Source organism: Panthera pardus, unplaced genomic scaffold, assembly GCF_024362965.1.
Source record: "Panthera pardus isolate Hobbes unplaced genomic scaffold, ASM2436296v1 HiC_scaffold_20, whole genome shotgun sequence".
Lineage (NCBI taxonomy): Eukaryota > Metazoa > Chordata > Mammalia > Carnivora > Felidae > Panthera > Panthera pardus.
In genome coordinates, this window is record NW_026526766.1 from 69,730,992 (window position 1) to 69,742,369 (window position 11,378).

Below are 11,378 nucleotides of genomic sequence, written 5' to 3' on the forward strand. Positions count from 1 at the left end.
GGGGCTGCTGGGGACTGATGAACAAGGAGAAGCTGAATGTCGAGGGAAGCAAGAGAAAGGGGGAGACCAGGAGGAATTGAAGCTGCCCTCTCTCCCTTAGCATCTCGAGGTCAGAGAACTTCATGCTGCGCGAACATGAGAGCCACTAGCCAGTTATGGCTATTTCGATTTAAGAGAATTTCAATGAAATGAAAGGAAAACTTCAGTTCCTCAGTGGTACTGGTGACACCCAAGTGCTCAATAGCCGTGTGTGTGGGTCCTGCGGCTGCAGGGTTAGTGCAGATGTGGACCATTTCCATTACTGCAGAAAGGTCTGTTGGACAGAGCTGTAGAGTAAGCACATTCTCTTCCTGCTCCCCCATTGCCAAATGTTGGTCACGCTATGCCCACCGTGTGGGTACAGATGTCACAAAGCCAGTTTGGAAAACTCCTAATGGTTTAGCATTTGTGCTTGGAAATCTAAAGAGGCAAAACCAGGGGTGCCTGGGGGGCTCAGTCGGTTAGGAGTCCGATTTCGGATCAGGTCATGATCTCACAGTTTGTGAGTTTGAGCCCCGCACGGGGCTCTGTGTCAACAACTCAGAGCCTGGAGCTCTGCTCCTCGCCTGCTCTCTCTCTCAAAAATAAACATTAAAAAAAAAATTAAAGAGCCAAAACCATTTGATAAAGGTCCTCTGAGGAGGATTGCTCAGCTCTGTGAAGTCACCACTCACAGGTTTCTTGGATGGAGAGCTCCTGAGGTCTTCTCTCACTTTGCCAAGAGGGGTGGGTGGTCAATTGGTTCCTCTGTTTCCTTCTCTCCTAGCAACTAGCAACAGGCCCATAGTTGTCATTTCAATGACATGGTGATTTGTTTTTGTGTCCCTACAGGGGAGATGAGCCTTAAATGGGGAGATCAGGGTCGCTGGGGTGGCTCAGGTGGTTGAGCGTCTGACTCTTGATTTCGGTTCAGGTCGTGATCTCACAGGTTCGAGCCCTGCATCAGGCTCTGCACTGACAGTGCAGAGCATGCTTGGGATTCTGTCTCTCTCCCTCTCTCTCTGCTCCTCTCTTGCTCATTCTCTCTCACTCTCTCTCTTTAAATTAATTTGTTAAAAAGGTGGGGGGATAAGTCTGGGGTTCAAATGTTCTTAAGGTATGGGGAAAATGTGGAAGGTTGTAGCTTACAAATAAACCAAACCAGAGTTCCCACTCCCACTAGCTATCAACTACCAGCAAGTGCCAGTTGGCCCTGGGAGGTCTTATGGGGGGATCATGTTAACCCCCTTCCCATGAGTGGCCATGCCCATCAGGAGAAGCTGCACCCACTCAGCAGAGCTGAGCCCCCCACCCTGGAAGATTACGAGGCACATGCCACGGAGATGCCTAAGGCCTCACTTCCAGCCCCATCTTCCCTTGATTTGGTCCCAGTTCTGCAGATACAGCCCCAATGGTTCCCCTGCAGCGGTATGGGGCCTGGGCCATTGGTCGGCTGGAAACCGCAGGCTCCTTCCGCTTACCAGCCCCAAATGGAACCGCCCCCTCCTCGGCATCCCCAGCCTGTCACTCCCAGCCCGCGAGAACCTCAGAATGTGCAGGGCAGAGGCCGTCTGATTTGTCTGGAGCAATCCAGCCAGCCCTGTTGCAAAACACACTGATGATATCGACCCAGGTTTCTCATTTGAAAGGTTTGACTTTTTTCCAACAGAAGCCTTAATAGATTAATTAGATCTTTGCCTCTCAGGGATTTGGCAAATAAACAATGATGCATTTATACCAATAATAGGTATAAAGAACTAGTGTTTTATCATCAAAATTGGCCAACGTGGATTTAATATGAGGGGCAGCCGGGAGTTAAAGTACACACGGGGTGGTGGTGGGGGCAGGATAGGCATGGAGGTGAATTTACTGCATTCCTAACCTCCCAGCGCTTCAGATAAAATGTAGCAGAGTGCAAATTTAAAGGCTTTTTATACTTTGCCTCCAAGTGAGCCCATATTTCTTGATCTTAAGGAAGCATGATGTACCCCGGATGGCCAAATAGATCTTGCTTCTGAGAGGTACACCCCTCTCTTGCATTGAATACATTGAAAATAGTTACAAAATTACTTTGTTTTTGACATCTTAAGTCTCCAGGAATGTTTTTTTCATAGTGCTTTTTCAGATATATGTTTCCTAGAACTAAGTGGGGCACCAAAATTATCAGACGAATTTTCCTGTGATTGAAAAATAAATTTTCTTTGCTTCTTAATAAATGTGTATTTCTGGTTATTTAAAAGGGAGGTAGGTAGGTAAATAGATAGAGAGATAGATAGATAATAGATTCAAAATTCAACCAGCAAGATATATGGGTTAAACATTCCTTAACGTGGAAACCAGTATGGAAAATCTCCTAAAGTTTATAGGAAATGAGAGTTTTCTAATGAGAAGGAAATCGTATTATAGTCTTAAGTGCATTTTCCTCTGTGATCCATGAAGCAACAGAAGAGCACTTGGAGGCCGTTTCAATGTGGCCCGATTACCTTCCCATCCTCCTGTTTCCACCCTACTCCCCAGCACTCATCTACTGTCTCGTTCACTGTCCTTTGACGCGTTACCTCTTCTATGCCTCCAGCTCTGTGCCTATGGTGTCCAGCCCTATCTTCTGACGGCTTAGCATACTCTCAGCTTGCTGTTTGCAATGGAGACAATAAGTGGGTACTTTCAAAATACGAAATAGATCCACTGCAGCAAATATGAGATGCATAGCAGAGTGAACCTGTTCTGCTTGTTCCAACTCACCCAGGGAGTCTGGCTTCTCTGAGTCCTCCATGGGCCAGCTGCCCTCCCCCTTCTCCCCCCTCGCTGGCCCTTGAGGAAGCACTGCTGGGTTTCCAGGCACCTTTCCTGAGCTCAGGCCACTGCACCTCTGCAGACAGCTCTCTGAGTGCCCGAACTGGCTGCTTTACCCTCCCTGCTTCCCACCCCAGAAATCTCTCGCCATGGGTCTTGCCAGATCCCTGGACACACACAGAAGGCCTGGGTTCCTGGAGCCCTGCCTGCTCCAAGGCTGCCTCGCCCCAGAGCCACTTCAGAAGGGGGCCACAGACTTCCTGGTTGGCATAAGAGCCATTTTTTGGCCACAGTTAAGTGAGATATCTAGGCTTAACTCCAAATTTTGATCAGCCTCTCAGTGGAAAGGCCTGAAGGCACATTAGTCCAGCATGAGCTGCATTCTAACCAGAAAGGAGGAAGCTGGTGGCCTACCTGGAGGAGGATTCTTTTCTGCAACTTCATGTTTTGAGTGACAGTGATGAGCAGGAAGGAAAAGCGTATAATCCTTACTGAGCACCTGCTCTGTACCCGTTCGATTTTTTTTTTTTTTTTTTTTTTTTGCATTGAATCCTAATAACCACCTAAATGATAGTATTGTTTTCCCCAGGCCCAGGGTAAGAAGAGCACAAATGGAGGTCCACTTACCATATACCCTACGATTCAATGTTTTAAAGTTAAAAATCAAGCTAAGAAGTTGTTAAAGTAAGTGCTAATCTTCTAAATTGACAAATATTTTCATAATGATCTGGGAGGCCAAGTTCCAATTTAGAATGCATTGGCTCATCAGAGTTCTACGCTGAAGTGTGATCCGGGGAACTGCCTCTTCTCTTCTCAACCTTGACTCTGTCCTAAGCCAGCAGGAGGACACAGCTGTGTGGAAACCTGAGGTCTCTGTTCCATCCACCTTCACCCCCATCTCTTGCTCCCCAACAGCTGCCCTTGGCTTCCATCAGGCCTCAGACAGGCAGCAGAGTACATCCTCATGAGTGTAGATCTGGGGAGCAGCCCATATAGACCCTAGAAGAGGGTACAGGCCCATTTGAACAGAGGATTTTAGGGACCTGGCCCCTGCAATGTGGCCTAGATGGGGAGCTGGAGTTCTAAGGGGCAGGCCCCTTTGGCTCCATTAACCCCTCACCCAGCAGGGAAGAGTATAGGCAAAGGAACACCAGGACAGGACCCTATCGACTGGAGGGACCAGAGCAGGGTCCCCTCTTGCCGGAACCTAAAGATTTTTCTGGCTTTATTATCTCCTGCACAAATGAACAAGTCAGCTAAGGCTGGCCAGGAGAGACCAATCCCCAGAAAGATGAGCCTAGGTGGAAGAGGCAAATTCCTTAATTCCAAGGGGAACAAAAGATCACATGCTAATTCACGGGCCATGCAGGGTTGACAAAGCAGCACTCTGTACTCTCGGATCACCCGCTGTGTCCATAGATGAGGAACGGAACCCTGAAGGGTTAAACATTTCATGACTGTCCCACAGCTAGTGAGTGACAGGCTGGCTGTGAAGCCACACTGGTCTGACCTCAGGAGCCCTGCTCTTGCCGTGCCCTGCACTGCAAAGAGCTGGGTGGCTGGGCTTGAAGAAAGAAGAGAATGCAGAAAATACAGGGCTGCTTTTGAGGCTGTGAGAAGTGATGAATCTGGGCTTCCCTGCCTGCAAGGCAAACCAAAGCCCAGCCCCAGGGGCACCTGAGTGTTGGTATGCCACCCAGAGAGCTCCTGATCTTGCCTCTCAGGCATCCTACTGCACCTAAAATTCACAATCTTCCCCCTGGGTGCATATCTGATGTTGTCCCAGCTTCTAAAGCTGCTATCTTTAAGGTTTTGCTTTGATGAACTGTGACCTTTTCTCGCATTCTTCCCTAAGCCATCTGCCTGCTCAGTGAAAAATGATGGCCTTGGCCGTGCCAGCCAGCAGAGCCTTTCTCAGACAGGGGTAGCTCACAGAGCACAGTGACACAAGGTATTTTATCCTCGTTAAATTTAACTATTAAAATTATAGCTTGTTTATAGATCTCTAATTGGCTTTGTCAGTGAAGGCCAGAGTGCATTATAAAGCACGATTTAAAGAAATAAAACACCTAAGTACAGACTGGAACAATCCATTAAAGCCGAGGCTTTCTTTCATCACCCTTTAAAGGCCAGTGGTTCTCAACCTGGGCTACACATTGGAATCACCTTGGGAGCTCTGAGCACCACTGATGGATGGGTCCCACCTATAGGCATTTTGATGTGATTGTTCTCGGAGTGGGAATTTCAAAAGCTTCTTTTAATTAAAACTTTTTCCCAGGTGATTTTATGCAGTTAAGATTGAGAACCACAGATTTTATTATTTTTTTTAAGGGAAATTCTTACCTGAGCCCTACTGTGTTGCGTTTAGCATTTAAAACTACAGTTCCTTGAGCCTGGCTAGATCCACCTTTCCCAAATCTTCCTGTTTATGTCCACCTACTCTAAACATCCATGCCTTCCTACCTACCCACCCGTGAGTACTCTAACACACGGTCAAAACTTCTTATGCTTATTGCTTTAAGGAAAGAAGGCCTTAGTTTATCTCTTGCACAAGTGAGAAAGTCAAATCTGGTGACCCAGGAGGGGCCAATCCCTGGGAAGGTGGAACAGGGGAGAGAAGAGGCAAAGTCCTTGGTCCCAGGGCAACAGACTTAAGGGGCATAAGGTTGACACAGCGGTATTCCACATTCCCAGGGCACTTTCTTTCTTCTCTCGGCTGCATTTGCCCAGCCACTGTTGCTGCATTGGTGCTGGCAGGCTCTCCTTGCGTCACACTCTAGTGTTGTAAGAACCATCTAGGAAAGGGGGGGAGGGGCCGCAGAGGAGGATCTAAAGCCTGGGGAGCTCAGGTCCCTGCTCCCACCCCCTCCAAGTCAGTTCAGGAGTCCTAGTCACATGGTTTGCCACCCACTTTTTGGCCGGTGACCCTGAGCGTTGGGTAAGCAGGTTACCCACGATAGTCTCTCAAGTGCAGCCACTACCACTACAGGGAACTAGCACAGCGAGTTCCACAGGGTCTGGCCTGGGGCTCTGGGAGCTCATGGGGACTGTGGCTCCCTGCCCCTGGGGTGGGGCCCGCTCTCAGAACCCCCTGCGTGGCTTTTCTTCACAGACCGAGTGTGGCCTTTGTGGTCACCCACTGGTCATCTACAGATCTAAGGATTCATGACCACACTTGTCATCGGCCAGAATCACCAACGGAGCTCTGTCCCTGCCCCAAGATGGGACAAGGCCTGGGGAGAAAATGCCCACATTGTTTCATCGTGAGATCAGTCATAGCTTTGCCAGTGGTGAGGGGGAACCCTCAGATGCCTTTAATATTTCTGCCAGTCTTGGCAAGTTGTTTTCATTCTTCACCAGGGCACAGAAAACTGTTGTTTCTGAGAACTCTCAAGCTCCCTCTAGTGTATACAATACATTGGGCATTATTTGAGTGTAAAAACTTTGAAGGACAGAAGCTAAATAGGGAAGTGGAGAAAAAATCATGTTACGTTATGGGCTACAACTTTGAAATATGATGCTTAAGAAAGACTTAAATGACACAGGGAAATGGTCATGATACAGAGGTCATGATACATCGTCCCAAAGAGTCATTCACTTCCCTCCTCTGATCTCCTGCTGGGGATCCCCGCTAGACAGAACCTTCTGGAGGCCAGGGCATGGGGAGGGGTGGGGTGCTATCCTGCAGTGCATCCTGGTTGGCATTATGAAGCTCAGGACAGAAGAGGAAAGAGTGATTATATATACATTATACACACATCGAGATTATATATACATTGAGATGGAAATACTAAAAAACATGTAAGATGGGGGGATGTCTAGGGGGAACACAGAGGAATTCTAAGAACGTGAAAAATACTCTGTATGATATTATATTTATGGGTATAGGTCATTATACATTTGTCCAAATCCATAGAATGTCCAACACTAAGAGTGAACTCTCATGTCAACTCTGAACTTAGGTGATTATGATTGTCAGTGTGGGTTCATTAAATGTTAACAAATGTACCTGTCTGGTGGGGAATGTTGACAATGGGGGAGGCTGTGCATATGGCGGGGGGTGGGGTGCGGACAGGGAGTACATGGGAGATCTTTGTACCTTTCTCACAATTTTGTTGTGAACCTAAAACTGCTCTAAAAAAAAAGAGGGTCTTGGGGTACCTGACTGGTTCAGTCAGTAGAGCCTGTGACTCTCGGTCTCAGGGTTGTGAGTTCAAGCCCCATGTTGGGTATAGAGATTACTTAAAATAAAATCATTGAGAAAAAAAAATCTTTAAAAGAAAGTTCTGGAGGCACCTGGGTGGTGGCTCAGCCGGCTAAGTGTCTGACTCTTGGTTTTGGCTCAGGTCATGATCTCACGGTTCACTGGATGGAACCCCAAGCTGGGCTCTGCGCGGCCCTGGCATCATGGAGTCTGCTTGGGATTCTCTCTCCCTCTCTCTCTGCCCCTGCCCCGTTTGCAAACAAATCTCAAACAAATAAATGAAGAAACTTAAGAAAGTGATTTGTCTTTAAAAAAAGAAAGTTCTGGAAATAGATTGCAGTGATGATTACACAGCACTGTGACTGTATTTAGTGCCACTGAAATGCATACTTAAAAATGGTTAAAATGTAAACTTTATGTTGTTTATATTTCACCATGCTCACAAAAAACAACAAAATAGCCTATGTAATGTGTGCTCAGAAAAATCTTGGGCAGAAATACTCCAAAATGTTAGATATCTTCAGGAATGAGATTATCGATTACCTTTCTTTTCTTCTTCAGTCTATATCTGAAAGGCCCACACTGGGCATGTAAAAAATGTAATCAGGATATACAATCTATAATCTGGAAGAAGTTATTCTTTCAGAGTCTCAATAAGAAACAGATGACACACTCAGATCAGAATAGTTTGAGGAAGGTTCACTGACAAAAGGATTAACTACAAAGGTCTGAGGGTGTGAGAGACCCCAAGGGATGCTGTAGGAGCTGAAGTATAGAAACAGCAGAGCTGGTACCATCCTTAGGCTGAAGAGAAGAGGCAAGGAAGGAGTTAGCAGACCCGAGAAGGGGCAAGAGTTCTGCAAAGCAGGCCACGTTGAGAGGAGCAGTGACCTTCAGTTGGGGCAACATTGCCCCAAAGAGTCATTCACTTCCCTCCTCTGATCTCCTGCTGGGGATCCCTACTAGACAGAACCTTCTGGAGGCCAGGGCACGGGGTGTGTGTGTGGGGGACTATCCTGCAGTGCATCCTGGTTGGCATTATGAAGCTCAGGGCAGAAGGGGAGAGAGAGACCTGGAAGGGCACGTAGAAGATAGCCAGTCGTAGCGTATTTAACAGGAAGGTTGAAATTTTGGAAAAGACAGATGCTCCTCTGTCCCCTAGGAGGCTCCTAACTTGTGTTGTTTTCAGAGTTTCATGACCAGAGCAACAGAGGCAGTCAATGTTTAAAGAAGTCTTTCTCCTCTGCTGCGCATAAGTTCTTGGGCCCTTTCCCAGAAATGACTTTCCAGAATAATTGTCCTAGAAAGCTGCACATAGACTGCCTGTCTGCTGAATTGCCACACATTGGAGTTAATTCACAGTTGCCATCACCTTTCCGCAATGATGACGGCTAGCCACAAAAAGGCCTTGGCTTGGAGTTAGAAGATTCTAGGCTCAATTACCAGCTCTAGAAGTTTCTCTTTGATTACTAGTAAGTGTTCTCTTGAGGTGTTAAAACATCAAGTGGAGTGATTCATTCCCTCGTAATTTACCCAACACATATTAAACACACTTGTCCTGGGCCCTTCAGGGGCTGGTGCTGGAATTATACAATGAACACCTGCTACTGACCTCAAATGGATCATATTCCAATGAAAGAGATCAGTACCATACAGCTATAATTGAATGGATGTAATGGTGTAATTAATGGTAGCTGTTGCATCAAACTCCCCGAGAATAGTGGCTTATCATGAAAAAAAAGCGTGGTGTTTTTTTGTGTGTTTTTTTTCTCATGCAAAGTCCAATGCAGGTTAGGAAGCCCTCTTCCTTTCTATAGATAACACATTGGACACATTGCTGTCACAGTCGGGTAAAGAGAGATGGAGAGGTACTCTGGCTCTTAACCTCCTTGGCCCAGAAGTGACACACATCACTCCTGTTCATAGTTCATTGATTAGAACTGGGTCACATGACCACCCCAAAGCTAACACTGCAGAACCTGGGAGATTCAGGCGAGCTCACAGATACCTGGTGAACGCTAACAGCCTCTGCCCCCGTAGGTAATGCTATGATACCAATGAGCAAGGAATCAGGTATTATGACTCTTTGCATTCAAGTGACAGAAACCAGCTAGAATTAGCATAACAAAAAAGGAAGTTTATTACAAGAATTTTAAGGATATCGGGGTGTCTTTAAGAATCAAATGGCAGAAATGCAACTGACCATCAGGCAGGGATTAGAATCGGGAAATGCAGAGCCATTCAACAATCTCTTTTGATTTCGACTTGGTACCACTTGTAAAGAGAAAAGGAAGTGGCTGGCTTTTAGCTTCATGGACAGTCCATTATGTACGATTTGCAGGAGTTCAGGGATTCCTGATGACGGATATTTAATCCACCTTAGGGACAGAAAGAGGGAGAAAAGACATTCCCAAGGAGATGATGTCTGTCCAGTTTTTTTGTTTTTTGTCTTTTTCATATATATTTTTATTGTAGTAAAATTGTCCTGAAATTTTTTTTAAGTTTATTCATTTTGAGAGAGAGAGAGAGAGTGAGGAGGAGAAGAGAGAGAAAAGGAAAGAGAGAGAGAGAATCCCAAGCAGGTTCCGTGCCGACAGTGCCTGATACGGGGCTTGAACTGTGAGATCATGACCTGAGCCAAAGACAGATGCTTAACCAATGAAGCCACCAGGTGCCCCAACTGTCCTGAATTTTGAAGGCTAAGAAGGAGTTTATTGGGTGAGGACAAAGAGCAAGGTCTTTCCAGGCAGCAGATGCAAAGAAATGGCTGCACAAAAGAGCTTGGAAGATGTTGGGAAATAAACGTGTTCTTTATGGCTAGAGTTCAGGGTGAAGTGACAGACACTGTAAGTTGACTACCCAATATATGGCCACCCTTCTTCCTTGCTAATAGATCTTTGATTTTAGATCTTGAGGCTTCTGCAGTACCATTTCCAAGGTGATCATGGCAAGGAGACCTAAGCCAATTATGACAATTTTGTTCCTTACTTTTTAGATTCCCCTGAAGCAAGTTATAGCCATGTGCCTTTTCCCCTGGCCACTGAGAACTAAGCAGAAGTCAACTAAAGGGTGCTTCCGGAAAAATGTCTTGCTGTTATGATAAAAGAAGAGAGATGCATCAGATATAACTCCTTGCCTTTTTTCCCTTTTTCCTTTTTTATGTGATGATGTGATGCCTGGAATTGTGGCAGCCATAATGAGCCACGAGGCAAGAAACATGAGGATGAAGACATCATGCCCAAAATAGCACAGAGAAAAGAGAAGGAGTCAGTGTCTATGATAGCGTCACTGAGCAGCCAAACAATTGCCATAAATTTTTCACCTCTAGACTTCTGGTTATGTGAGAAAAATAGACCTCCATTTGTTTAAGCTCTATGTATGAGGTACTTACGTACCACATCACATCTCTAAACCTCTGATTCCAGTCATGCATATATTTTGCAAATATTTTCTCCCAGTCTGTGGCTTGTCTTTGGTTTTCTTAACAATATCCTCCAAAGAGCAAAGGTTTAAACTCTGATGAAGTCCATTTTATTAATGTTTTTAAAGTTTGTGTTTTTTGGTGTTCTTTGCCTAATCCAAGGTCACAAGGGTTTTTCTCCTTTTTTTTCCTATACAATTTACACTTTTATCTTTATACTTAGGCCTATGAATGCTTTTGAGTCAATTTTTTTATGTGGTTTGATATACGAGTCAAAGTTAATTTTTCTTCCATATAGATATCCAGTTGTTCCAGTACCGTTTGTCGAAAAGTCTTTCCTTTCCCCATTTAAAATACCTTGGCATCTTTGTCAAATTAATTGACCATGTTAGAATGGGGCTATTTCTAAAATCTCTATTTTGTTCTGTTGATTTTTGTGTCTACCTTTATGCTAGGATCTCACTGACTTGGTTATAGTGCGTTATAGCATATGTAAATGGAGTTGATTTTTAACTTTTCTTTTTTTAATTTATTTTTTATTTTTTAGAGAGGGAGGGAGAGAGAGAGAGAGAGAGAGAGAGAGAGAGAGAGAGAGAGAGAACAAGCAGGGGAGGGGTAGAGGGAGAAGGAGAGAGAGAATCTTAATCAGGCTCTACTCCCAGCTTGGAGCCCGACCCGGGGCTCAGTCATGACCTGAGCTGAAGTCAAGAGTCAGACGTTCAACTGACTGAACCACCCAGGCGCCCCTAAATTTAATTTTCTAAATTGTTCATATCAGTACAGAGAAATGCAATTCATTTTTGTATGTTCGCCTTGAATCCTTCAACCTTGATGGATTCACTTATTGTTCTTTAGCTTTTTCTTTCTCTTTTTTTTTCTTTTTGTATATTCCTAAGGATGTTCTGTGCACACAATCATGATGTCTGCAAACAGTTCTTCCTG